The 25,854-nt window shown below is 38.0% G+C and overlaps 1 pseudogene; it reads left to right on the top strand.

The window, feature by feature from the left end:
* LOC101424110 (bcl-2-like protein 13 pseudogene) overlaps positions 1-25,021 on the top strand; it is an 81,611-nt pseudogene extending 56,590 nt beyond the window's left edge.
* Positions 25,022-25,854: the final 833 nt, after the last annotated feature.

Raw genomic sequence — 25,854 nt, 5'->3', positions numbered from 1 at the left:
AAACACTACTAATTTCTGCATATCAACCTTGTATCCCTTGACTTTGCTGAATTCATTCATAACTTTAGGAATTTTGTTGTGAATTTTTTAGGATATCCTATATATATAGGATTATGTCATCTGCAAATAGGGAAAGTTCCACTTCTTCCTTTCCAATTTGGATCCTTTCCAATTTGGAACCAAATTTCTTTTGGTTGCCTAATTTCTCTAGCTAGAACTTCCAGTACAATTTTGAATAGCAGTGTGATAGCAGGCATCCTTGTCTTGCTCCTAATCTTTGAGGGAAAGGTTTCAGTCTTTCAATTTATGTAAGATGTTAGCTGTGTTTTCTCATTAATGCCATTTAAAATAATAATATTTTTCTACTCTTAATTTTGCATGTGTTTTTTAATCAAGAAGGGATGTTGGATTGGTCTTTTACCTTTTCTAGGTCAAATGATCATGAAGTAGTTTTCCCTTCATTCTGTTGATATACTGTATTATATTAATTGATTTTTTTCTGTTGAATTACTTTTGGATACCTAAAATAAATCTCACTTGATCACGGTGTATCATTATTTTAATGTACTGTTGGATTCAGTTTCCTAGTATTACGAAGTGGATTTCTGCATCTATATTCATGAGACATTGGTCTGCAATTTCCTTTTTTAAATTTATTTATAAATTTTATTTATATATATGACATAAAAATTGCCATTTTAACCATGTTAAGTGGCATTAATAACATTTACAATGTTGTGTTACCATTATCACCATCCATTATCAAAACATTTTCATCAGCCCAAATAGAAACCCTGTACCTATTAAGCGGTAACTCCTATTTCCTCCATCTTCCCAGTCTCTGGTAAGCTGTAATCTATATTAATTTGCCCATTGTAGGTAGATGAGATATCTATAAACAGAATCACACTATAGATGACCTTTTGTGTCTAGCTTATTTCACTTAGCATAATGTTATTTCACTTAGCATAATATTTTCAAGGTTCATTCCTGTTGTAGCATGTGTCATAAACTCATTCCTTTTTATAGCTGAGTAATATGCCACTGTACCACATTTTGTTTATTCATTCATCTGTTGATGGAAGCTTGGGTTGTTTCCACCATTTGCTTTTGTGAATAATGCTGTTACATGTATCTGTTTGAATCCCTGTTTTCAATTATTTGGATATAAACCTTGAAATGGAATTGCTAGGTCATATGTTTATTCTGTGCTTAATTGTCTTCCACAGTACCTGCACCATTTTACATTTCTACCAGCAGTGCATGAGGGTTCCTGAGTATTGAGTGGTATTTCTTTGTAGTTTTTTCTTTTATCTTTAAATTGTTATACTAATAACATATATGGCCCAAAATTTCCCCTTTAACCACATTCACCTATATAACTCAGTGCTGTTCATTACATTTACAATAATAATGCTACCATCACCACTATACATTTCCAAACTTTTACAATCGCCTTAAATAGAAATTCTGTACAATTAAGCATCAATACCCCATTTCTAACACCAATCTATACCCTGGTAATCTATATTCTATATTCTAACTCAATAGCTTTGCTTATTGTAATTGGTTCATATCAGCAAGATCATACAGTATTTGTCATTTTGTGCCTGGCTTATTTCACTCAGCATAATGTCCTCAAGATTCATGCATGTTGTCACATTACCAGGACTTCATTCTTTTTAAGGCTGAATAATATTCCATTTTATGTATATATCACATGCTGTTTATCCATTCATCTGTTGATGGACACTTGGGTTGCTTCCATCTTTTAGCAATTGTGAATAATGCCACTATGAACATTGATGTGCAAATATCTGCTTGACTCTCTAATTACAAATTACTGGGTATATATATAGAAATGGGATTGCCAGGCCATATAGTAATTCAATAGTTAGCTTTCTGAGGAACTGCCAAACTGTCTTTGACAGCAGCTGCACCATTTTACAATCCTACTAGCAATGAAGGGCTCTTTCTACTGAACCACATCCTCTCCAACAACTTGCAGATTTCTGTTTTTCTTAATAGTAAACATTCTAGTGGGTGTGAAATAATATCTCATTGTGGTTTTGATTTAAATTTCTCTAATAGCTGGTGATGTTGAGCATCTTTTCATGTGCTTTGTAGCCATTTGTATACCATCTTTGGAAAAATTTCTACTCGTCTTTTGCTTATTTTTAAATTGGGTTTTTTGTCTTTTATTGTTGAGTTGCAGGATTTCTTTCTTTATTCTGGATATTAGACCCTGAGTAGATGTATGGTTTCCAAATATTTTCTCCCACTGACTATGCGGACTTTTCACTTTAGGGACAAAGTCTTTTGATGCACAAAAATGTTTTATTTTGATGTGGTTCCATTATTATGTATTTTCTTTCATTGCTTATGCTTTGGGTGTAATTTCTAACAAACTATTGCTTAACACAAAATCCTGAATAAGCATTTTCTTTTAGAAGTTCTATAGTCCTGGCTTATTAATTTGGGTCTCTCATTCATTTTGAGTTAATTTTTACATATGGTATAAGAAAGGGGTCCTCTTTTGTCCTTTTGCATATAGGTATTCATAGTACTGATTTTTGGATGCTGATTTTATACCCTGCCATTTTGCTCATTCATTTATTAGTTTGAGTAGCTTTGTTGTAGATGTTTCTGGTTTTCTATATGTAGGGTCATGTCATGTGCAAACAGTGAAAGTTTACGTCTTCCTTTCCAATTTGGTTGTCTTTTATTTCTTTTTCTTCCTTTACTGCTCTAGATAGAACTACCAGTGCAATGTTGAATAACAGTGGAGACAACGAGCATCCTTGTTTCATTCCATATTTTAGAGAGAAATCTCTCACTCTTTCCACATTAAGTATATTAGCTGTGCATTTTTCATGTATTCTCTTTATCATGTTGAGGAAGTTTCCTTCTATTCCTATATATATCTATACTTTTACCAAGAAAGAATGCTGGATTCTGTCAAATGCCTTTTTTGTATCAATGGAGATAATCCTGTATTTTTTCCCCTTCAGTTTATTATTGATGTGTATAACATTAATTTTCTTATGTTGAACCACCCTTGCATAACTGGGATAAAATATGCTTGATCATGGTGTATAATTCTTTTAATATGCTGTTGGATTCAATTTGCAAGTATTTTGTTGAGGATATTTGCTCCTATATTCATAAGATAAATTTGTTTGTAATTTTCTTCTCTTGTAGTATCTTTATCTGACTTTGGTATTAGACTGGTGTCAGCCTATAGAATGAGTTAGGTAGTATTGCCTCCTCTTCAATTTTTTTGGAATTCTGAGTAGGATTCTTTTTAATTCTTCTTGGTGTAATTGGTAGATTCAGCAGTGAAACCATCTAGTCAGGGGATTTTTGTGTGTGGTGGGGGAGGTTTTTGATGACTAAGTCATTCTCTTAACCTGTAACTGGTCTGTTAATATCTTCTATTTCCTATAAACATACTGTAGGTTGTTCGTGTGTTTGTAGGAATTTGTCCATTTTAAGTAGGTTGTACAATTTGTTGGAATACCCTTTTTCATAGCATACTTTTATGATCCCTTTTATTTCTGTGGGATCAGTAGTAATTTCCCCTTCTGTTTTATGATTTAATTTATTTGCATCTTCTCTCTTTTTTTTTCATCAGTCTAGCTAAGGGTTCGTCAATTTTATTCCTCTGTTCAGAGAATCTATTCTTGATTTTATTAATTCTCTCTATGGCTTTTTTGTTCTCAATTTAATTTATTTCTGCTCTGGTCTTTGTTATTTCTTTCCTTCTTGTCCTTTGTGATTAGTTTGTTGTTCTTTTTCTAGTTCCTCCAGAAATGCAGTTAGGTCTTTGCTTTTAGCTCTTTCTTCTTCTTAAGGTAAGCATTTATGGTTATGTATTTCCATTTCAGCAATGCACTTGCAGCATTCTTAAGTTTTAATAAATTGTGTACTCATTTTCATTTGTTTCAAGATATTTACTGATTTCCCTTGCAATTTCTTCTTTGACCCATTGATTGTTTAAGTGTGTGTTATTCAATTTTCATATATTTGTGGATTTTCCAGTTCATCTTTTATTGATTTCTAGCTTCACCCCATTAGGTTAAAGAAGATGCTTTGTATAATTTCCAACATTTTCAATTTACTGAGACTTGTTTTGTGACCCAAGTTGTGTCCTATTCTGGAGAATGATCCATATGCACTTGAGAAGAATGTATATCCTCCCGTTTGGGGGTGAAATGTTCTGTATATGTCTGCTAGATTTAGTTCACTTGTCATATTATTCTAGTTCTCTGTTTCCTTATTGATCTTTTGTCTAGATATTCTATCTGTTGCTAAGAGTGGTATGTTGAAGTCTCCAACTATCATTATAAAGGTGTCTGTTTCTCCCTTCATTTTTTCCTGTGTTTCCTTCATGTACTGTGGAGCATCATAGTTAAGGTCTTTAATATTTATGATTTTTATTGATTGCAGTTTTTATTAATGTATAGTGTCCTTCTTTGTCTCTTACAACAGATTTTGACTTCTAGTCTATTTTGTCCAATATTAATAAAGCTACTCCAGCAGTTTTTTTTTTTTTTTGGTTACTGTTTGCATGGAATATTTTTCCCAACCTTTCACTTTCAACCTTTTTGTGTATTTGGACCTAAGATGAGTTGCTTGTATACAACAGAGTTAGATCAAACATTTTTATCCATCTTGTCACTCTGTGTCTTTTGATTCATGAGTTTAATCCATTAAAATTCAATATTATTACTATAAGGGCTGAACCTACTTATCTTTTTTGTCTCTTTTATGCTATTACAACATCCTTTTCAAGAAAGTTATATTTTGCCATGTATCTGACTGATCCCATCCTCATTTTTTGTATCTGTTCATATTTTTAAATACTTTTTTGTGGTTACCTTGGGGGTTATATTACACAACTAAATTTATAACCTACTAATTTGAAAAGAACCAGCTGATGACGTAACTAGAAAATGACCTTGAATTAAAGGTTCAACGCAGACCAGAGAATATCCCCGTCTACATATAATAATAGGAGTTAAAAATGCTGTTTGACCTAAAGTAAGGGGGAAATGGAAAGTACAAATGAGTCTATATGGCTATGAGTCTCTAAAAAAGAGTCCGGAGGTTGTCAAATGGATTGCCCTTATGCACACCTGAGCAGAGTCTCAGAGACAGATAAAGTAGATACAACCCCATGTATTGGTTCTTTTGAGGGCTAAAGAGACCCACAGGTTCTATGGTCATGACAGATGGAGTTCACTGCCATGTCAGTTGGCCCTTCTTTGGAGCTGGTGTTTCTGCGTGATGGAGCTGTGGACTCAGATGTGATCTCTTTTCACAAGCCTTTCATGCTACTTTACTGGAATTGTATTTGGTGCTGGGGTTTAAGATATATCTAGGGGATTTGACAATATGATAGCCAGGCCCTGAGCCTCAACAGACTTCAGTTCCTACACTCTGATTTATTGGACTTACCCCACTCAGCTAACATGGAGTTGAAGAAGGTCAACCACCACACCATGGAGCCTAGAGTGCCTACAACTGAAAGCAGGAGGATTGCATCCAGTATCCATGTGGAATCTAAGCCCCCTCTTGACATAGATGTGGAATGGACACAACCAAGCCAAGGTCCACAGGAAGGAGGAATACAGTAAGGATTAGAGTGGACTTAATGATATTCTATTCATGAACTATTGTGGTTAATAATCGAGAAAATGTGGCATTGGTGTGGAAAAAGTGGCCATGGTGGCTGCTGGGTGTGGGGAATGGGAGGAAGAGATGAGAAGTGGAGGCATTTTCAGGACTTGGAGTTGTACTGAGTGGTGCTGCCGGGACAATTGCCGGCCATTGTATGTCCTCCCACGGCCCACTGGATGGAACGTGGGAGAGTGTGGGCTATGGTGTGGACCACAGGCCATGGGGTGCAGCGATGCCCAGAGATTATACTCACCAGATACAACGGATGTGTCATGATGATGGGGGAGAGTGTTACTATGGGGGGAGTGGTGGGGTGAGGGCGGTGGGGGTGAATTGGGACCTCATATTTTTTTAATGTAATATTTTTTAAAAAATGAATAAATAAAATAAAATTTAAAAAAAATTTGAAAAGATACCAATTAGCTTCAATAGCATTTATGTTCTCTCCTCCCATATCCCTCTGTTTCCCATTCTTATGTTGTTTTTGTCCCACTTTACCACTTTACATTTTGCATATCCGTTTTCAGGGAATAGGTCTTTTCCTTGTTCAATTATATTCTGATTCTGATAGATATTGCAGAGTAGAGCTGTATATTGATGATACAGTACTAGTGGGTTTTGTATTTACCCTTTTAGTTACCCTTACTGATAATCTTCTTTTCTTCACACTATTTAAGCCACTCACTCCTGTCTTTTCCTTTAGTAATTACTTCCTTTAGTAATTCTTGTAGGGCAGGCCTTTTCGTTATCGACTCTCTCACTCTCTGTTTATCTGTGATGATTTTAAACACCCCATTATTTTTGAAGAACAGTTTACCATATATAGAATTTTTGGCTGGCAGTTTTTCACTTTCAGTACTTTAAATATATTTATATATCACACCACTGCCTTCTTACTTCCATGGTTTCTGATGAGAATTGACACTTGAAGTTATTGAGGATCCCTTGTATGTGACGAATGGCTTTCCTCTTGCTGCTTTCAGAATTTTGTCTTTAACTTTGGCATTTGACAATCTGATGTCTTGAAGTAGGTCTTTTAGGATATATTCTGCTTGGAGTATGTTGCACTTTTTGGACATGTATATTTATGTCTTTCATAAGAGTTGGGAAACTTGGGGCCATTATTTCCTCAAATGTTCTTTCTGCTTCTTTTCCCCTTACTTCTCCTTCTGACTCTGCCATGATTCTTCTGTTTGTACACTTTATGCTGTCACTCAAATCCCTGAGATATTGCTAAATTAGTTTAGTCTTTTCTCTCTCTCTTCTTCCGACTGTATGATTTGATTGCCCTGTCTTCCAGTTCCCTGATTCTTTCTTCTGCCTGGTCAAATCTGCTGATGTATGCTGCTATTATATTTTTAATCTCTACTATTATGCCTTTTATCCCCATTATTTCTGTTATATTCCCTTTTTTACTTTCAAATTCTTCTTTATGCTTACACATTGTCTTCTTCATATCCTTTATCTCTCTAAGCATATTTTCCCTCATCTCCCTGAATTGATTTAGGAGATTTATTTGATCTTCTTTGATTAATTTTTCTAAATTCTGTGTCTCCTCTGGAGTTTTAATTTGTTCACTTGACAGAGCCATATCTTCCTGTATCTGCGTGTGGCTTGTAAGTTTTTGCTGATGTCTAGGCATCTGATTATCTTTTTTTTTTTAGATACCAAGGCTGGGGATTGACCCTGGGACCACATATGCAGGAAACTGGCACTCAACCACTCAGCTACATTTGGCTCCCCTGAGTTGGTTTTTGCATTTATTTGCTTGTTGTTAATTTTTTATTTTATGAGGCACCAGGGACCAACCTCAGAACCGCCCATGTGGGAAGCAGTTTCTCAAGCACTTGAGTCACATCCATTCCCCTCTTATTATCTTGATGAGTTAATTCTGAAGGTCAGTTTCTCCCTCCTATCTAGTGTTTTATGGTTGACTGGCTTTGTGTTAAGGCTCTTCTTTTATGCTTGTTCCAACTTAATCTAGACTTTTAGAGTAGCCCGTGTTTGATCAGATTTTCTCAGCTCTTATTCATGTGATTCTTGCCCTGGATATGTGATACAATTTTTAAGATTTCAATTTTTGTGTAATTGCTTCACCATTAGGAGCTATCTTCCTTTCCTCTGTTCCTTCTCAGGGATCTTGATTTCTTTTGTTTGTTTTTGTGCAGAATTTTTTCCCATGTGCCTCTGATGTATTTAAACTCTCTCCCTTACTCAATCATCTGTTTTCCTTACTTTTTTTTCAGTTCTGGGAACTGCCCCCATCCCTTTCTTTTTTTTCCTTGTGATTCTTTTCTGTCTCTGGTTTCTACCCTATAACTTTATCCTGCCCTGGGGAGCCAGACAGAGTCAATCCAGGAAGGTGGGTCACTCCAGAAAAATCCATTTGTGTTTAGGAGGTCCAGTCAGCAGAAACTGGATTGAGTGATCATAGCATTTTCCAGCTACAGTTTCACTTCAGTCTTCTTCTCTCTCCCTTTTTCCCCCCAGGGTCTCTGTGTACTTGGACTCCTATGCCTGGATATATATGGAGTTCTAATTTGCTGCTGTGAATGGCTGTATAGCCTGCTCCCTGGTGGGAAGTAGAAGAGATCCTGACCATTGTCACTGAGCAATGTCAAAAAACTTCAAGACTGAGTGTGGAAGAGTGGACCTGTGGGTCTTGGAAAGAAGTTTCCTACTTGTATTTTTTTTTATTTGATTCAGCACTTGTAAAGTCCTTCTTCACACTCAGTCCCAATTTAGATGGCCATTGACATGTTCTATTTCCTTACTGATCTGTTTATGTTTTTTCAGTTATTGAAAGTGGTGTATTGAAGTCTCCTACTATTAATGTAGAACTATTTTTCCCTTCAAACTTGTCAATATTTGTTTCATATATTTTGGGTTCTGCTGTTCAATTAATATATGTATATTATTTTTTAAAAATCTATTGAAGTATATCACTCACACATAAACATATATAAACAATAAGTGTGCAGTAATAGTTGTGAATTTACAAAACAAACATACATAGCATCATACAGGACTCTCATAACTCACCCAACCACCAATAACGTACATTGCTGTTAAATTTTTTAAGCTAATGATTAAAGAGCATTGTCAGAATATTACTGCTAACCAAAGTATTTTCCCCCAACCCACCCTATTATTATTTTTATCTTTATATCATTTATTTATGAACATACATAAACAATAAGTGTATAGTAAAAGTTGTGGACTTACAAAGCAAACATGCATAACATTATACAGGGGTCTCATACACCAGCCCTCCACCAACACCTTGCATTGTCATGAGACATTTGTTACAGATTATGAAAGAATATTGTCAAAATCTTAATACTAATTATAGTCTTTATCTTACATTGGTTTATTTTAACCCCAACCCACTCTATTTTTTTAATATATTTTTTATGGCAGAAGTTGTAAACTTATAAAACAATCATGCACATGTGCAGAATTCTCAAACAACATCCATCTATCAACACACCACACTGTGGTGGAACGTTTGTTACAGATAAAATAATATCATCTGATCATTACCATGTCCATACTGTACATTTGGCACACCTTCTTTATACTGCCCCATTATCAACACAGTACATCTTTGGCATATATGCAAGGATATTACATTATTACTGCTAACCACAGCCCATAGGTCACTCCAATTGTATTTTTCCCATGCTTCTGCACATTCCCACCACCCTGCAGTAGGATATACATTTGCTCTAGAGAACAAAGGACACTCTTGCATCTGTACCATCAACCACAATTCTCATCCACCTCTTGGTTTACTGTTCATTCCAAAAGCATTGCCATCCTGCCAATTGGCATTTATATCCCTAGACCACCATTTTCAGCCACATCCCAATTTATAAACTAGCTGTTACTCACTATTTGTTACCATCCACTCTATACATTTCCAAACTTTTACATTAAAGCTAATTAAAACTTCTACATGTATTAAACATCAGTAGTCCATCTCAGTCCTCCTCTTATCTCCTTTAAGAATCCACCACCTACCACCAGGGCTTGAAGATATTTTCCTATAATTTCTTCTAGAAACTTTATGGTTCTTGCTTTTATATTTAGGTTTTTTATCCATTTTGAGTTAATTTTTGGATAAGGTGTGAGATAGAGGTCCTCTTTCCTTCTTTTGGCTATGGATAATCAGTACTTTGAGCACCATTTGTTGAATGGACTGTTCTGCCCAAGCTGTGTGGGTTTGACAGGCTAGTCAAAACTCACTTGACCATACGCATGAGGGTCTGTTTCTGAACTATAAATGTGGTTCCATTGGTCTATGTATCTGTCTTTATGCCAGTACTATTCTGTTTTTACCACTGTAGTTAGGTAATATAATTTAAAGTCTGGAGATGAGACTTTGCTTTTCCTTTTCAAGATGTTTCTGGTTATTCAGGACCACTTACCATTTCAAATAATTTGATAAGCATGTTTTCATCTTTTTAAAAAAATGCTGGTGGAATTTTTTTGAGATTGCATTGAATCTGTATATCAGTTTGAGTAGAATGACATCTTTATCATATTTAGTCTTCCAATCCATGAATACAGAATGTTCTTCCAGTTATTTAGGTCTTTTTCTATTTCTTTTAACATTGGGTTGCAGTTTTCTGAGTACAAGTGTTTTACATTGTTGGTTAAGTTTATTCCTATTTGAATTTTATCTGTAATATTTTATTTTCCCCACTCTTTTGACACTTTTGGTTACTTTTATTTATGTAATTTTCATTTCTAAACTCTTTTCCAGGGCTTTCTCTCCTGTCTTTCCTTTTCAGTCTCTAGCACACCCTTTAGTATTTCCTGAAAATCTGGTCTCTTGGTTAGAAATTCTCTCAGTTTCTGTTTATTTGTGAATATTCTAATCTTGCCCTCATTTTTGAAAGACAATCTTGCCATATATAAGATTCTTGGCTGGAAGTTTTACTGTTGTAGGATCTTAAATATATCATACCACTGTCTTCTTGCCTTCATGGTTTCTGGTGAGAAATCAGCATTTAATCTTGCTGAGTGTCCCTTATATATTATGCATTGCTTTTCTCTTGTTGTTCTCAGAATTCTCTTTGTCTGTGGCATTTCACTTTCTGATGAATATGTGTCTTGGATTTGGTCTATTTGGATTTTTTCAGATGGGAGTACATTGTGCTTCTCGGACAGAGATATCTATGTCCTTCAATAGGGTTGGGAAATTTTCTACCATTATTTCTTCAAATATTCCTTCTGGGCCTTTTCCCTTCTCTTCTTCTGGGACACCCATGATGCATATGTTTGCACATCTTTTGCTGTTTTTAAGTTCCATGAGACCTTGTTCAATTTTTTCCATTCTTTTCTTCATCTGTTCTTTTGTATGTTCACTTTTAGAGGCCATTTCTTCAAGCTCACCAATCCTTTCTTCTGCCTCCTCAAATCTGTTATTATATGATTCCAATGTTTCTTTAATTTCATTTGTTGTGCCTTTCACTCCTATAAAATCTGTTATTTTTCTATGTATGCTTTCAAATTCTTCTTTGTGCTCATCCAAAGTCTTTTAATATCCTTAATCTCCTTAGCCATCTCATTGAATTTATTAAGATTTGTTTGAATATCTATGATTAATTGTCTCAACTCCTTTATGTCATCTGGAGGATTACCTTATTCCTTTACCTGGGCCATATCTTCATGTTTCTAGATATGGATTGTAATTTTTTGTTGGTTTCTTGGCATCTGGCTTCCTAGAGTATTTATTCTAGGTGCAGTTTTTCTCTTTATTTTATGGCTTCCAGCCCTTTCTCACTTGCTGGTTGTGCAGTAGGAGCCAAGGATTTAGTTGGTGCTATAAGCTGTAGAGATTTAAGCTGCCCTCATTGCCCAAGGGACCAATGAAGCTTTTCCCAACTTTCTCCTTTGCCAAGGGTAGGACAGAGCCACAGCTGTGTGGAAAAATCCAAGCCATACAGACCTAGACAGTAGTTGCCCAGAGTGACTGATGAGGCTTCAGGCCCCTTTCTCCCCTGCCTGGGTCAGGGATGGTGCTGCAGTTGTGGGCAGTAATCTATGCAGTGCAGGTCCAAAATTACCTCATTTGTCCCAGTAGACTTCTGATTATTTAGTTTGTGCCAGCCAAAGGTATCTGAAGTTACCTGGATAGGCTAGTGCAGGGCCTGCCAACATCCTCCCTGCCAGAGGTGGGGCTGAAGCCTAGGCTAGGGCTGTAGGCCAATCTGGGTGAAAGAAACCGGTTCCTACCATCACTGTGATTTTTGGTCCTGGCTTCCCCTCAGGTTGGATGCAGAGTCAAAATGGTGACCACCAGCCTTTTTCTGACTTGAAGAGATTCACATCCTAGCTGTTCCTAGGGTTATATCTCAGCCAGCTAAGTCTACTAATCAGTAGCCAAAATAAGTGGCCAACCGTCTCCTCCTCCCCTGTTTTGGGGAAATAGAGCTTCCAATTCCAGCCACAGAATAGCTCCTGAGGCAGCTTGCACTGCCAAAGTAGGACAATCACCAGCCTCCACCACTGGCCAGTAATCTTCCAGATAGGCTCCCAGCTTCCCTACTCCCAGAGGTGGGGCTGGGGCTTAGGCTAGGCCTGCAATCTGAGCTGGATGGAAAGAAGCCAGTTCCTACCAGCACTATGATTTTCAGTTCATCCTGCTTCCCCTTGTGCCAGGTGCAGAGTTAAGATGGTGGCTACCAGCCTCTTTCTGACTTCAACAGGTTCAAACTTTACCTCTTCTCAGGGTTATACTTTTGTCCGCTGAATTAACTCATCAGTAGCTGAAGTTGGTGCCCAACCGTCTCTTCCTCCCCCATTTTTGGGAAGTAGAACTTTCAATTACAGCTGTGGAATAGCTCCAAGGCAGCTTGTGCCTCCAGTGGAGGATGGGCACTGGCCTCTGTTGCATGGAGTGCTCTACTTTTAAATCTCTGCAGATGGAAAGTCTCCTCCTTCCATTCCTTCAAGGATGTGGCAGGATGCTTTTCTGGTTTCCTGGAGACCCCAGACAGGTGCTTCAGCTAGCTCCAGATAGCTCTGGGTGTTTACTAACTGCCCTATAGCAGGAGCTAACTCTAGGTGCTCCTTACTCCACTGCCATCTTGCTGGTTGCCTCCAATTAATATCTATTTCTAATTATCTCTTTTTGTTGAATTAATCCCTTAGTATATAATTAATATCTTTATATATAATGAATAGATTTGTTTATCTATTTTTTTCTTTTTCCTAAAGATTCACTTTATTTATTTTTTCCCACCCCATCCCCATTGCTTTGTGCTCACCATCCATTCTCTGCATCCATTCTCTGTGTGCTCTCTCTGTTTGCTTGTCTTCTCTTTAAGAGGTACTATGAACTCAACCTGGGTCCTCCCATGTGGAAGAGAGGTACTCAATCACTTGAGCCACCTCTACTACCTGCTTTGTTGTGTCTTTTATTGTGTTCCTCTTTGTGTTTCCTTGTTGTGTAATCCTGCTGTATCAGCTCACTGCACCTACCTGTCATGACAGCCCATCGCATCAGCCTCTTATGCCAGCTCATTTTCTTGCTTATCCTCTTGGGGAGGCACCAGAAACCAAACTTGGGACCTCCCATGTGGAAGGCAGGAGCTCAATCACTTAAGCCACATAAGCTTCCCTTTTGTATCCATTTTTTACTTAAAGCCTATTCTGATATTAGTATAGCTACCCAAGTTCTTTTGGTTACTACTTATGTGATACATGTTTTCTATCCTTTCACTTTCAGTCTACTTATGTATTTGAATTTAATGTGAGTTTCTTGTAGACAGCATATAGTTTGGTTTCATGGTTTTTTTATCCATTCTTCCAATCTCTCCCTTTTGACTGGAAAGTTTAATCCATTTACATTTAAAATTACTACTGATAATGCAGGACTGTCTTCTGCCATTTTGCTATTTGTTCTTTACAAATCTTATACATTTTTGTCCTTCAATTCTTCCATTAATGTCTACTTTCATATTTATTTGATTTTTTTTTTATATTGTACCATATAGTCTCTTCTCATGAGGTTAAAATTTAACATGTCTTCATTTCTTCCTCATTTTTGGAAGTCTCACTGGATATAAAATTCTTGGTTGACAATTGTTTTCTTTTAGCAGTTTAGTATCAACCCACTGCCTTCTTGTCTTCATTGTTTCTGATGAGAAACCAGCATTTAATCTAGTTGGACTCCCTTACACATAACACATTGTGTGGCTCTTGCAGTTTTCTGAACGCTCTCCTAGGACTTTGCATCTGAGAGTTTGATCAGTATGTGATGATGGATAGTTTTCTTTAAGTTTATCCTGTTGTGTATTCTCTGGGATTCTTGGATATACATATTCACATCTTTTCCTAAGATTGGGATGTTTTCTGTCATTATTTCTTTGAATATTTCTCCTAAGCCTTTCGTTCTTTCTTCAGTTTCTGGGACCCACATATTATGCATATTGGTGCACTTGCTGGTGTTCCAGGGTCTCTTAGAACATTTTTACTTTCTGTAATTCCTTTCTCTGTCTACTCCTCAGCCTGACTCATTTAAATTACACTGTCTTTAAGTTCACTGCTTCTTTCTTCCGGCAGCTCCAATCTGCTATTGAAATCCTCCTGGGAAATTTTCATGTCAGTTATTGTGGTCTTCAATATCACTAATTCTGTTTGGTCCTTTTTAAAAATTTCCATCTCTTTACTGAGATTCTCATATTGTTCATTCATTGTTTTTCTAATATCCTTTTTTTTTTTCTCTGTATTTTCCTGCATCTCCTTGAGCATATTAAGAATCATGTCTTTAAAGTTTTTGTCCAATATTTCCACAGTCTGGACTTCTTCATTTGTATTTTCTGGACTTTTATCCTCTCCCTTTGAATGATCCATTATTTCCTGTTTTTGTTTTTGTCTCACAGTATTTCATTTCATACTGCACATTTAGTACTTAAATGATCATTCTGGGATTTATTTCCTGAGATTCTGTTTCTTGAGTTTGTAACCAGCTAGTGATATACTAGAGATTTTCTTGAGTGTCATCTGTCCTAACAGGAAGGTCCACCTAAGTTGAAAACAAAGTGCAGGTTTTTCCCTGTCTTTCCCAGGCCTGTGTGCAGTCCTGGGCTTGTTCTTGCCAGTGTCCTTAGGAGTTCCCCAGTTTAGGGGACTTTTATGGACTAAATGTCCATAAAACGTCCCCACTTTAGGGGGGCCCCTTTAGGGGGCCTTCTCCCTCGCCCAGGTGTTCCACTCTTGTAATTAAAGCAGGTAAGCCTTTGCCCCAGGTCACCTCTCTCAATTGTTTCTTACACTGCTTTCACTCTCTCATTCTGCTTGTGTCTGGAAGGAAAATTCTGAGGGGGAGGTAGGCCAGCCAGCAAGGAGTTTACTAAATTGGTCTTTCTCAGCTGGAGGAAGGCCAGGGACCACAAAGGGAACACTGGCCATCTCCAAGCTGCCCTGAAGAAGGGATGAAGGAGGAGTCCAGAAGGGCACCCAGAGTTCTTCCACAGCTCCCTGCAGCTGTCCTTTCTTGACCTGCCTAGTGAATGCAGTCCTTTACCTGTCCTCCGCAGCTCAGAGGAAACATACGTCTGGAAGTCTCCTCCAGAATCTTTGTCCCAAGTGGGTTGAAACAATGGACATCCTCAGAGCTGGGCCCTAAGCAATCTAAAACAGCTAATAATCAAAAGCCATGATCAGCAATCAGTCCATGCCCATCCCAGATCTTGGGGGAGAGGATTTTTACGTTCCTTTCTTGTACCAGCAAGCTATGCCAGACTCGGACCCCACTGCTGCCTGCCATGAGAGTGGGGGCTGGGCAATGTAACCATGACATGGAGATAGCAATTTATGGGTACTTACCATAAGTTACCAGTCTCTTCCTCCCACTCTTCCCTGAATGCTGTACAGTGTTCTACCAGACTCTGAAGATTCAAAATAGTTGGTTCAGACACTTTCTGCCTGCTTAATGGTTGTTCTGATGGAGGAACTGATTCCTAGAGGTTCCTACTTCACCATCTTCTGACAATCCTCTCTTCCTTATATTCTTTTTAATAGGTTCCAAATTAGAAATGTTCACTTCACAGATTTTAATTACCTGAAATCCTCTTTTCCTAATTGGTTACCAAGAGAAAAGTAGCTTTTTGCGTTAACCTTTCAAAATGTCCAGTTTTGAATGCAATGTTTTTTCAACTCAGTGTATATAGATATTGCATACTGTTTCATACTGCCATTATAAAAAGACCATTTTAATTACCCCACAGAAATGTGCCTGGGATGGAGAATTATGACAGAATTGCCCAACAATTTGTTGGAAGAGCACACAGCAGCTACCAAGCAATTGTATCCATGCTAGATGAAGCATTCTCTCATTTGCTGGGGAAATTTGTTTTGACATTACATTAAGTTTAAATCAGTTATGCAATATCCCATAATAGCTGCCTTTATTATGTATTTTTTAAAAAAACAAAAGCCTGATTTTCTGGATTCCTGCAAGTGTACTAAACATTGGACTAAAGCCTAGAGACATCTCAGTAGGAGGAAGAGGGCTGCTGGTGGTGAAGTCATCCTCAGGCATTTGAATCCTGGGTTTCGGTTATGCCAAATGTGGTGACTATTTCGGGAAGCTTCAAGGTCACACAACCAACACGGCTTGATTGCAGTTACTTCTCTGATGCCTTCAGCAACTGTTTTTCCCTTTTTTACATTTTCTGGGCTTTGAAATTCACATAGCAACTTTATCCCCCCAACCCAATCAGAAGGCTTTCATGCAAGCCATTCTGCAAAACACAAAATCAGGGGGAAAAGTAGCTAAATCAAACTCAAATAAAAAGCAGTGATAGGAGGCTTCAATGAAATCCACAGAGGGAATCAAACCTGCTTTTAAACAAAAATATTGACACAGCAATTTAAAATAAATACCAGCTTCATATGCCAAACACTGTTACTGGCTCACAGGACTGCAAATATAAAGAACATATTCTTCTTTGAAACATTGCCAAAGGCAAACCTCTTAAAAACCAAACATTGTGACATGTTCTTAAGTAGCTTGCCATCATGTGGATTGTTGTATTTGGTATAACATAATGTCTGCATGTTCATTAAGCCTACAGTTTGCAATTAAGGTACATATGTTTTGCTTCTCCAAATGTCTGAAAGCCAGGTGGAACGAGTCAATCGCTCTGGTGACATTGAGCATTTCTACAACAATGCTGAATTCTAGCTCAGTATTTTGCATAGTCTGCCTATTATATAGAAAATAGAATTGCCAATATGTCCTTTTGTGTAAAGCTGTAAAAGCTCAGAAGATCTTAGCAAATACTGGCTATGTCGCTGCTAAGGTACATGAAGCAGATGTCTACAATTATCCTGTTAAAAAGTTTCATTGTAAAAGACCCTTCAAATAAAGCTGCCTGTAATTGTACATTAATTGGCTTCATTCCTCTCTGAAGGTCTAGCAGAGCACAGCTCTCTGATTTGCTGCCTTTCAAAGCACACTGTATGCTAAAAATATTGAGGGGGTCCTTGTTCTTTCATTGCTTTTTAATCTTTAGATAAAGTGCCTATAGAAATAAGACCAGTGATTCTACACTGACATTCCATTTCTTCACTTTCAAAAAATGCAAATAAAAATGGATTTCATTACCACTTGGGACTGGTAATATCTGAGGATAAGAGGCAAAAACAAGAGTAAAGGGCTGACCTAATCTGGAAATGGTAAGTTTCAGTTCATAGGAAACTTGAAATCATGGGTACTTGGGCTACTGAAATGTTAAGAGTGAAGTAGCTAAACAAAACGTGAGTTTTACAGATAAATCCCAGCAAAGCTAGAATTGTATGACCCCCTCCAATCCACATTTCTAGGTAGAGCTCAGTATAGCTCTCATTGTAATGTCAGGAAGAGCTAATTAGCTGAAAGCTATATCTGGGATGAAAGGCTAAAGGCAAGGCAAAACAAGGATTGCTTCAAAATTGCTCTCACTGCGTCTACTGGACAGGGCTTGGGGAAGATTGCTTAAAGTGTAAAAGCTCTTTCTGATATTTCTGACAGGTAAAGTATCCCAAATTGGAATACAGTCCTGTGTAACAGAATAGGAAGTAAACAATTGCTGAAGAGAGTTGATGGTTATATGGGGGTGGTTAATCTTTGCTATAAAAACCCAAGCAACTTGGTGAACTTTTTTTAAAAACTTTGAAAATATTAGATGAACATGATGTACGAAGCCTCTCATATTTAACCCCTCACCACATACCATTGCCCAGCCTCTCACATTGCCAGCTCAGAAGCACCATTCACAGGTATCTCTTTTAATTGTTTTAGGAAAAGATTTAGAGGGCACTGGTCATTTATGATTTACCCTAGCCAGAGGAGAGTGCAAGAACAGAATGGGAGAGACGTGAACATCTGAGGAGGCTATGAGGGTTAGGGCATCCGTCTACTACATGGGAGGTCCGCGGTTCAAACCCCGGGCCTCCTTGACCCGTGTGGAGCTGGCCCATGTGCAGTGCTGATGCGTGCAAGGAGTGCCCTGCCACGCAGGGGTGTCACGGTGCAGGGGAGCCCCATGCGCAAGAAGTGTGCCCCATAAGGAGAGCCGCCCAGCATGAAAGTTCAGCCTGCCCAGGAATGGCACCCCACACACGGAGAGCAAACACAAGATGACACAACAAAAAGAAATACAGATTCCTGTGCTGCTGACAAGAAGCAAAGGAAAACACGCAGCAAATAGACACAGACAACAGATAACTGGGGTGGGGGAAGGGGAGAGAAATAAATAAATCTTTTTTTTTTTTTAAAGAGCGTAAGAATAGGAGTCTGAAGAATTTTAGGTCACTAACTAGTGTGCGTCTTAGACAATGCACTTAATCGTTCTTTGATTTAGTTTCCTCATAGATATAATAATGAAATTGGTCTACATTCAACTTGGAAATCTGCACAGTGACTACTAGATATCCACTTCTTGCACTTCCTTCAGTGTTCTTAAATACCAGCATTATCTTCTATCTTTTGTAACAGCTCATTATTAACAAAAGGAGATTTGGGGTTTAATTACCTACATCTCCTTAAGGTATCTTTTACTTAGAAATTTTCATCTATAAGCATAAGAGAAATACTCAGTGGAAAAATAATTTTGGAATGCCAATAAATCTAAGAAATACAAAGGAAAAGAACCTTCTTGAAACACTGGGGTATTTTGCAGCTGTCAAAAGCATCTCTGACACCAGATGAAGCCCCCATAATATGAGATCTTCAAAGACCTCAAAGTCTGGGAAGACTTTGACAGAACTGGGAACATCTAAAACGATCCAATTAAGACTTATGTGTTTTAGAACCACATAAATAAGGTCTTAATTTTTGGCAAAGCTGAATTTGAGATACAGATCTCAAATAAACAGAAATGAAGACAAGACAGGGATTAAAGAATTAACCAAACTGAGAACCTCTGGTTAAAAAGCACTATACTTGATGCTGAATGGATAGAAAGATGAACATGATAAGCAACAGTACCAGAGGGAGAAAACTCCTTTGTAAAAGAAAACCTGAGCCCACTAGCTGCTTGTACATCATAGACACCTTGAAGCAATTAGTGAGAGATTACAGAGATGCCAGCAAAACAAAACTCAGTTAACCAAATCAGCTCCCTAAAAGGACTAAATCAGACAGGATGAGTTGGAAAACTGTCAACCCAGTCAAGAAGAAAATCAGACAATTTGGTCAGGGTGTACAAACAAATCACTATTCAGTTAATTTAACCCTTTGTACCAGGTGTCTGGCTGACTCAAAAGCTTCATCTAGAAAGTGGGATCTACTTCATTTCATTGCATTTGTTCTAAAAGGATATGACCAGGAATAGACAGATGGAAAAATAAAATAAAAATGTAAGTGTCTAAGACAAATACAGAAATCATATAAATTAAAAGTAAAAGAAAGGAGAGGGAATCAAAATAGGAGGACTCAATTAGATGATTTCTAAAAGTCCTCCTTCAGTTTTAAAAAAATTCCTAGATTTAATATCTGAGATCAGAAATTTGAGAAAAGGAGTTCAGCTATTCCAAACAATACAGATAGTTCCAGGATTATACATGGAATAATGTATTTCTAGCGCATTTATTCAAAACCCTTTTTAAATTATTTCCAATGAAAAAAATGGAAGACAAAGTATGAACTTCAGTGCCAGGACTGATGTTACACAAAGCACAAAACATGCTTACTTCTGCAAACTGGTATTTCTTTCCTATGATGATCACTTAGTTTACTGGCACTAAAAATATTCAAAGCATAATGCATTTCACTGCCAGTTACATAATTGTATCATATTTTGATACTTTTCTTGAAAAATAGATGCCATTATAACAAGTTCATATATACAACCCAAAATTTACAATTCTTTTACATGGCATACTGGGGATGGGGGTGGGGAAAATTGTTCCAAAAAAAATACAAATTGAAGCAGGCTGCATGTTTTCATCTTGTAATTAAGGTTCCATGCTAAAAATTGAATTATTTCTAAATATCTCCCCTTATGTCACAACCTTATATTTTGGTTAACAGACAACACTGTTCCGTTGTCTAGCCAAGAAGTAAGATGAGAATTAGCATTTTCTCAGTCTCTCAAGTGTAGAAGTTTCTATAGGTACTGGGAAAGACTGCAGCTGAAATGCTTCATTTCCTGAAATACCTTATATAAGAATACTATTCCTCATAGAAGTATTATAAGACAAAGCAAGTGGGGAAACCTGCAAGATTATTTTGAATTAAACTAAAACCAGAAGTCAGTGAATTATAGGTGATGCTAGCTGGAATTTTTCCATGGAAAGATAACCCTACAGTTTTCCTATGTGAAGTGTATGCATTCATCTTGTTGGGCTTAATGCACAAGGTAGATGTAGTCTGAGTATTATATGAATCCTAGTACCTTTAGGAAAAACAGATATGAAACACATTCAGATTCTCCAGAAATGTACACTAAAAGAATGTTAATATCTTACATATACATTTTTATCAAGGTCTTTATTGCAAAGATGATAATTAGCATACTAGACATTCTCAGTCATAGAGTTTTGAACTTAAGTTACTTGGAGACTGTCTGGTTCTGGAAAGCCCAGACAGCCCACACAAACTCCCTGTCCTCTCTCTTAGGTATACGATGGCACCAAGGGAGAGTTCTTGGAAGGGAATCCTAGTTCTGTCTAAGTGATGATAAAGTGAATCTTATGGCAAAAAAGATGGCTGATAGACTTTTTAGGCATCAGAATAATCAACAGGGATATCTTCTTGGGGAGATGGGTAGCGCTTCAATGTTCTGGTCAGTAGAAAAGCAAACCAAGGTTTGCTAACCGGGAAAAGCTGTTTCTGGGATTGAATGATCCTATGTGTTCCTGAAGTCTATCTTTCACAAATTGCAACTTCTTCAATAACACGTTTAAAAGAAAAAAAGATGGAGACATATTCTTTTTTTAAAGAGATGTTTTTGGCTTACAAAGAGAGGCAGGAGAAAAAAATAACAACACATTATGTGTATGAAAATCAGCAGCTGCACTGTGATAAAATAAGGCAATGAGGTTTTTAAATTAAAAATATTCTTTATTCCACCCTCCTGACTCATACTTTAAAAGAGTTTTCTACGGCCACAGGATATAGCAATGAAAGCCTGAACCTCTGCTTTAATCCTGGTTCTACTGCAAAACTAAAAGAATAGCAAAATGGAGAATTACTTATGTTCTTTTAGCTTCAGTTTCTTTTCTTTATCCATGTAATGAGGATGCTGACCAGAGTAGAGTTCACAAGCATATTTCATTTTCTGTGCCAACTCTGATTGGTTGGGAAGGGTGGCTTAGAGTGCTACATAGAAAAGCATTCGAGGCCCCATCTAGGCTCAGCAGAAAAGCTGAAATTGAATGGTGCAGACAGCCAGAATCCCCTTCCAAGAACTATCTCTTGGTGCCATCCAGCTGGCACTCAGGCCATAATCCTGATTCTCTTCCACAGACATATCCTTTGCCCCTTCCCATCCTACCTCCCAAACATGATACAACTCTATCCCCTACTACAACTTCTAAGCAACTAAGGAATGTCTCCTCACCATGCATTCATCCATCCATTCAACACATATTTACTGGGCCTCTTTTATGTGCCCAGCGCTCTTCTAGGTGATGGAGATCCAACAGTAAGCAAAATAAAGGCCCTAATCTCAGCGTGTCTACATTTCCACTTTAAAACCAGCAAGTAAATATACAGCATGTGAAATGTTAATTAGAGCGGAGAAAAATAAAGGAAGCTCAGAGAGAGTGATGGGGGAAGCTTATTATATAAGCCTGGTCAAGGAAAACCTGAAAAATCAATATTTGAGTCTTGAGGAAAGTTAAAAACAAGTTGTTTGTATTTGGTTGAAGAACCCCAGAAAAGTTCTTGATATAGAGATTAAAAAAACCCACTAGACTGGAAAGATAAATAGGGAAATGTAGGGAACTGTACACTCAAGTTTAGGGTTCAGGGTGGTGAGACAACACTAAGGCATCTCTAGTGATGTAGGAGAACCGAGATAAAGTGATGTCCATTCTAGATAACAGGTGAAGTGTTAGGAATGAAGAAATATTAACTGTGTTAAATGATACTGAAAGCTTGAATAAGACAAGGATTAACAACCATTCCATTTAGCCACATAAGTCAGGTATCCTTTATGAGAGCTGTTTCAGAATAGGCAATTGTGTTCAAAGGTTAGCGGAGGCCAAGGGACTACAGCAAGTATAGGACAGCCCTTTCTAGGGGCTTTTCCTAAAGAGCAGATAAGTGGAATGAAGAGAGGTTTTGTGGGGTGGTTTTATGGCTGTTTGTTTTTTAAGACAGGAGAAAGTTTACAAATACATTAGAATTATCTAGTAAAAGCAGGAAATGATGATGCAAGAGAGAGAAAGAAAATTTGCTGGAGCAATGTCCTTGATTGAGTCAGAGAGAGATAGGATCTAATGATCAAGTCATTTGAGGAGGATAGGGGCGTATAGCTAGAAAAACATATATTTAATCCTTAGCGAAGAAGAGAAGGCAGAGTTTGTGTATATATCCAAGACATTGAAAGATGTATTGACAGGAATAAATGGAAATTCTTTTCTGCTTACTTCTATTTTTTCAGTGGAATAAGGAATAAAGTTATAACTTAGAATGGGAAAAAGGAGGGAAGTGTTGAAAGTTTAATGTTTGAGGAGAAAGGAAACTCTGTCCTCTGCTCTAAATGACCTGAACCAACCACTGCCCTCACCCATGCTAATAGAAAAGCTTAGGAAACTATCCACTCTTTGTTAATTATCCACACCACTGCTCCCTTACATAATCAAGAGTTGATTGTATGTTCCTGAAAGACAGGCAAAGGGTTGGCTTATGACTTTCACCTTGAAGAGAGTTTTCAAAAATCACTCAGGTAACAAATATGTTATCTGCTCTCTCCCTCCCCCGCCACCATTTCCTAATTATGACCATATCATTTTTGTATTTTTTTTCTTACTTCACTCAGGACAGAAATATCCTCCTAAAACAAATCTTAAATTCCTCACACTTGGGAACTAAGAGGAGAGGAAATGTACTCACTAATGTTTAAGCTGTCCAACTAATTTTCTTTAAACCTTTATCTTTTTAGCCTCTTGATTCTTACTTAAGCAGTGGCCTAATAAATATGTGAAAGAACTTTGAAGACAAGCCATATATTGAGAAAATGTAAGAGATATAAAATAAAACCATCAGTAATGGAATGAGTAATTGATTATTTCATTTTATTGAGACAAAATATAAAGCAATTCACGTCCACAACTGTGTCACTTTCCCAAAGCCAAACTAAGCATTTCTTGTCATCTGAGGAAAAGAATTGATGGAATAAGGAGATCTAGGGAGCTGTCCTGGGATGTTTCTGAAACCTGTACACTAACCATCACCAGCAGGTAAAATATTTGACCTATGAAACAAAGTATGTTCTTAAGAGAATCTGCAAGAGCACCATCTGTCCTCACCCCAAGGGGTTCAACTATCAGATAGCTTCGCTATCTGCAGATCAAGAAGTTCCATTAAAAGTTAAAGCTGAAATTGAAGAAGAGCTGAAATCCCTGGACAAAGAAATTTTTAAAGGCTTTGTCAGTACAGGCTTTGACCACCATACTTCTTCAATGTTCAGCTGTGCTAAACCAGTAAGTTCAACAGAAGACTGCTTGGCCCATCTTGGAGAAAGTGTCATGGAAACTGAAAGAGCCTTGCATAAAGCACAGCAAATGCTCCTCAACCAGTGACATATCAGTCATATTGGGAATGTACACTGGAGACTATAGTTCATGCCAGCACCAGGAATAAGAAAAAAAATTGCTCATGTGTTTTGGTTCCTATTCTTTAAAATGAACTACTTAAATTTTGGGGCTTCTAGTTTTGCTATGGCAAATGCTTTTGGAGTGGATGAGATGTGATCAAGGACACTTGAGTGCACCACAACAATTTGGCATGATATATCTGGACTACTATGCAAACTATTCAGCAAGATGGCTGGTGTACTGTCTTTCATTTTGAGTCAGAGGAGGAAGAATACAGTGAAATCATAGCAGAAGACAGTAACATTTAAGTTAGTCCCCTAGAGTCTCCAGCTGGACCACTTCTTGGCAGACAGAGAGCTTACCTCTTCTCACTATCAGCCAGCCAGAGCTGGCACACAGAGAGCCTACCAGTGTCCTTGGTCCTGAGTCCTGGCAGCAGGTTGCAATGGATCCTGAAGAAGTGAAAATCTTAGACAGCAATGGAGCTGGAGGAAAGAGTGAGAACAACTCTTTGAATTCTGACCTCAGGCATGTGGAGAAAGAAGAAACACCCGAGGGCATGGAAAAGGCTGCTATGGTTCCTGCATTCCTGCTAACCAGTGAGCTACTAGAGGCATTCTCTGAAACCCCAGCTCCCTTGCTTCCACATATCACTGCCTTTTCCTTGCTGGACACGAGAGAACCAGACGCAGAAATGAATGCAGTTGAGAAAGCCAACCCTGCCCATATTCATTTGTAGAACTTGATGAAGAAGAGGTGAAGGTAGCAACAAGTGAACCTACTGAACTAGAGGACGTGGTGGTCCCCGCACTGGAACCTACGAAACCACTGCTGAGGGACGGGGAGACAAGAACCAAGAAAGGGAGTCTTATGGAAGAGCCCTCCTGTGCTGGAGAAGAGAAGACCCTCCCCCTGTCTGAGGGCTAGTCGGTTCTCTGCTTGGAGGGGCTGTGTGGTTGCCATCCTAGCAGTGGTAGTGGGGGTGGCACTGGCCCTGAGAAAGAAACAGCAGCTTTTTCTGAAGAGAAAGAAGAACACGGGTTCTAAGGTTTTAGTGGTAGTACCTGGAATTTGAACCGCCAGTAGCTGATTGGACAGTTGTAGAACACTCTGGGATCCTTGGAGACTTTTGCTAAGCAGGGCAGTGCATTCATCATACATCAAGGCTTGAAGTAGAGGGAGTTCCCTTTTGTCTGATTGTAAGTTCAGGGGCCTGGGATCATACTAGATACAGAATCTTATAAGTAAAGTTCTCACCCTAGAGCAGGTTTCTCAACCTTGGCATATTTGACATTTGATCCTTCTTTGTGGTGGGAGTTGTCCTGTGCATTGTAGGATGTTTAGCAGCAACACTGACCTCTACCCAATAGATGCCAGTAGCACTCCCCCCCTCCAGTTGTAACAACCAAAAACGTCTCCAGACATTTTCAAATGTCCCCATGGGGGGCAAAGTTGTCCCCAAAGTTAATAGCCACTTCTCTAGTAGGAGAACATTAGTTTAGGAGAATCTGAGATAGAAATTCCCAGGCAAGAGGACTTAGGTTTGGGTTCCTCATCTACTGCTGGTCAGCTCTTTGTCCCCTTGGAATTTCATCTTTACTGATGAGCAGGCTGTGCTTCACAGCCCCTCCTATCTAGCCCTTCTTCTCTTCCCTTCTTTCTTGTAGTGTGAGGGCTGCTCTCCCCTTACGTCTCAGCTGCCTTCAGGTACCGCACTGCTTCTCTTCACCCCAGGTTCTTTATAGGGTTCCGTGGCAGATGTCTTGCTCTGTACCACTGCTCAGATCCTTCAAATCCCCAAAGCTTCCGAAAGCCCCACCTTGTAAAGATGCTGCCTTTAGGAATCTTTTAAAAATTATGTAAATATAAAATAAAATGGAATGAAAAAGACCGAGGGTTCCTTGTCTA

The sequence above is a fragment of the Dasypus novemcinctus genome, chromosome 2 (genome assembly GCF_030445035.2).
Source record: "Dasypus novemcinctus isolate mDasNov1 chromosome 2, mDasNov1.1.hap2, whole genome shotgun sequence".
Lineage (NCBI taxonomy): Eukaryota > Metazoa > Chordata > Mammalia > Cingulata > Dasypodidae > Dasypus > Dasypus novemcinctus.
The sequence above is the reverse complement of the archived record's forward strand: the minus strand, read 5'-3'. Positions and strand labels throughout refer to the sequence as shown.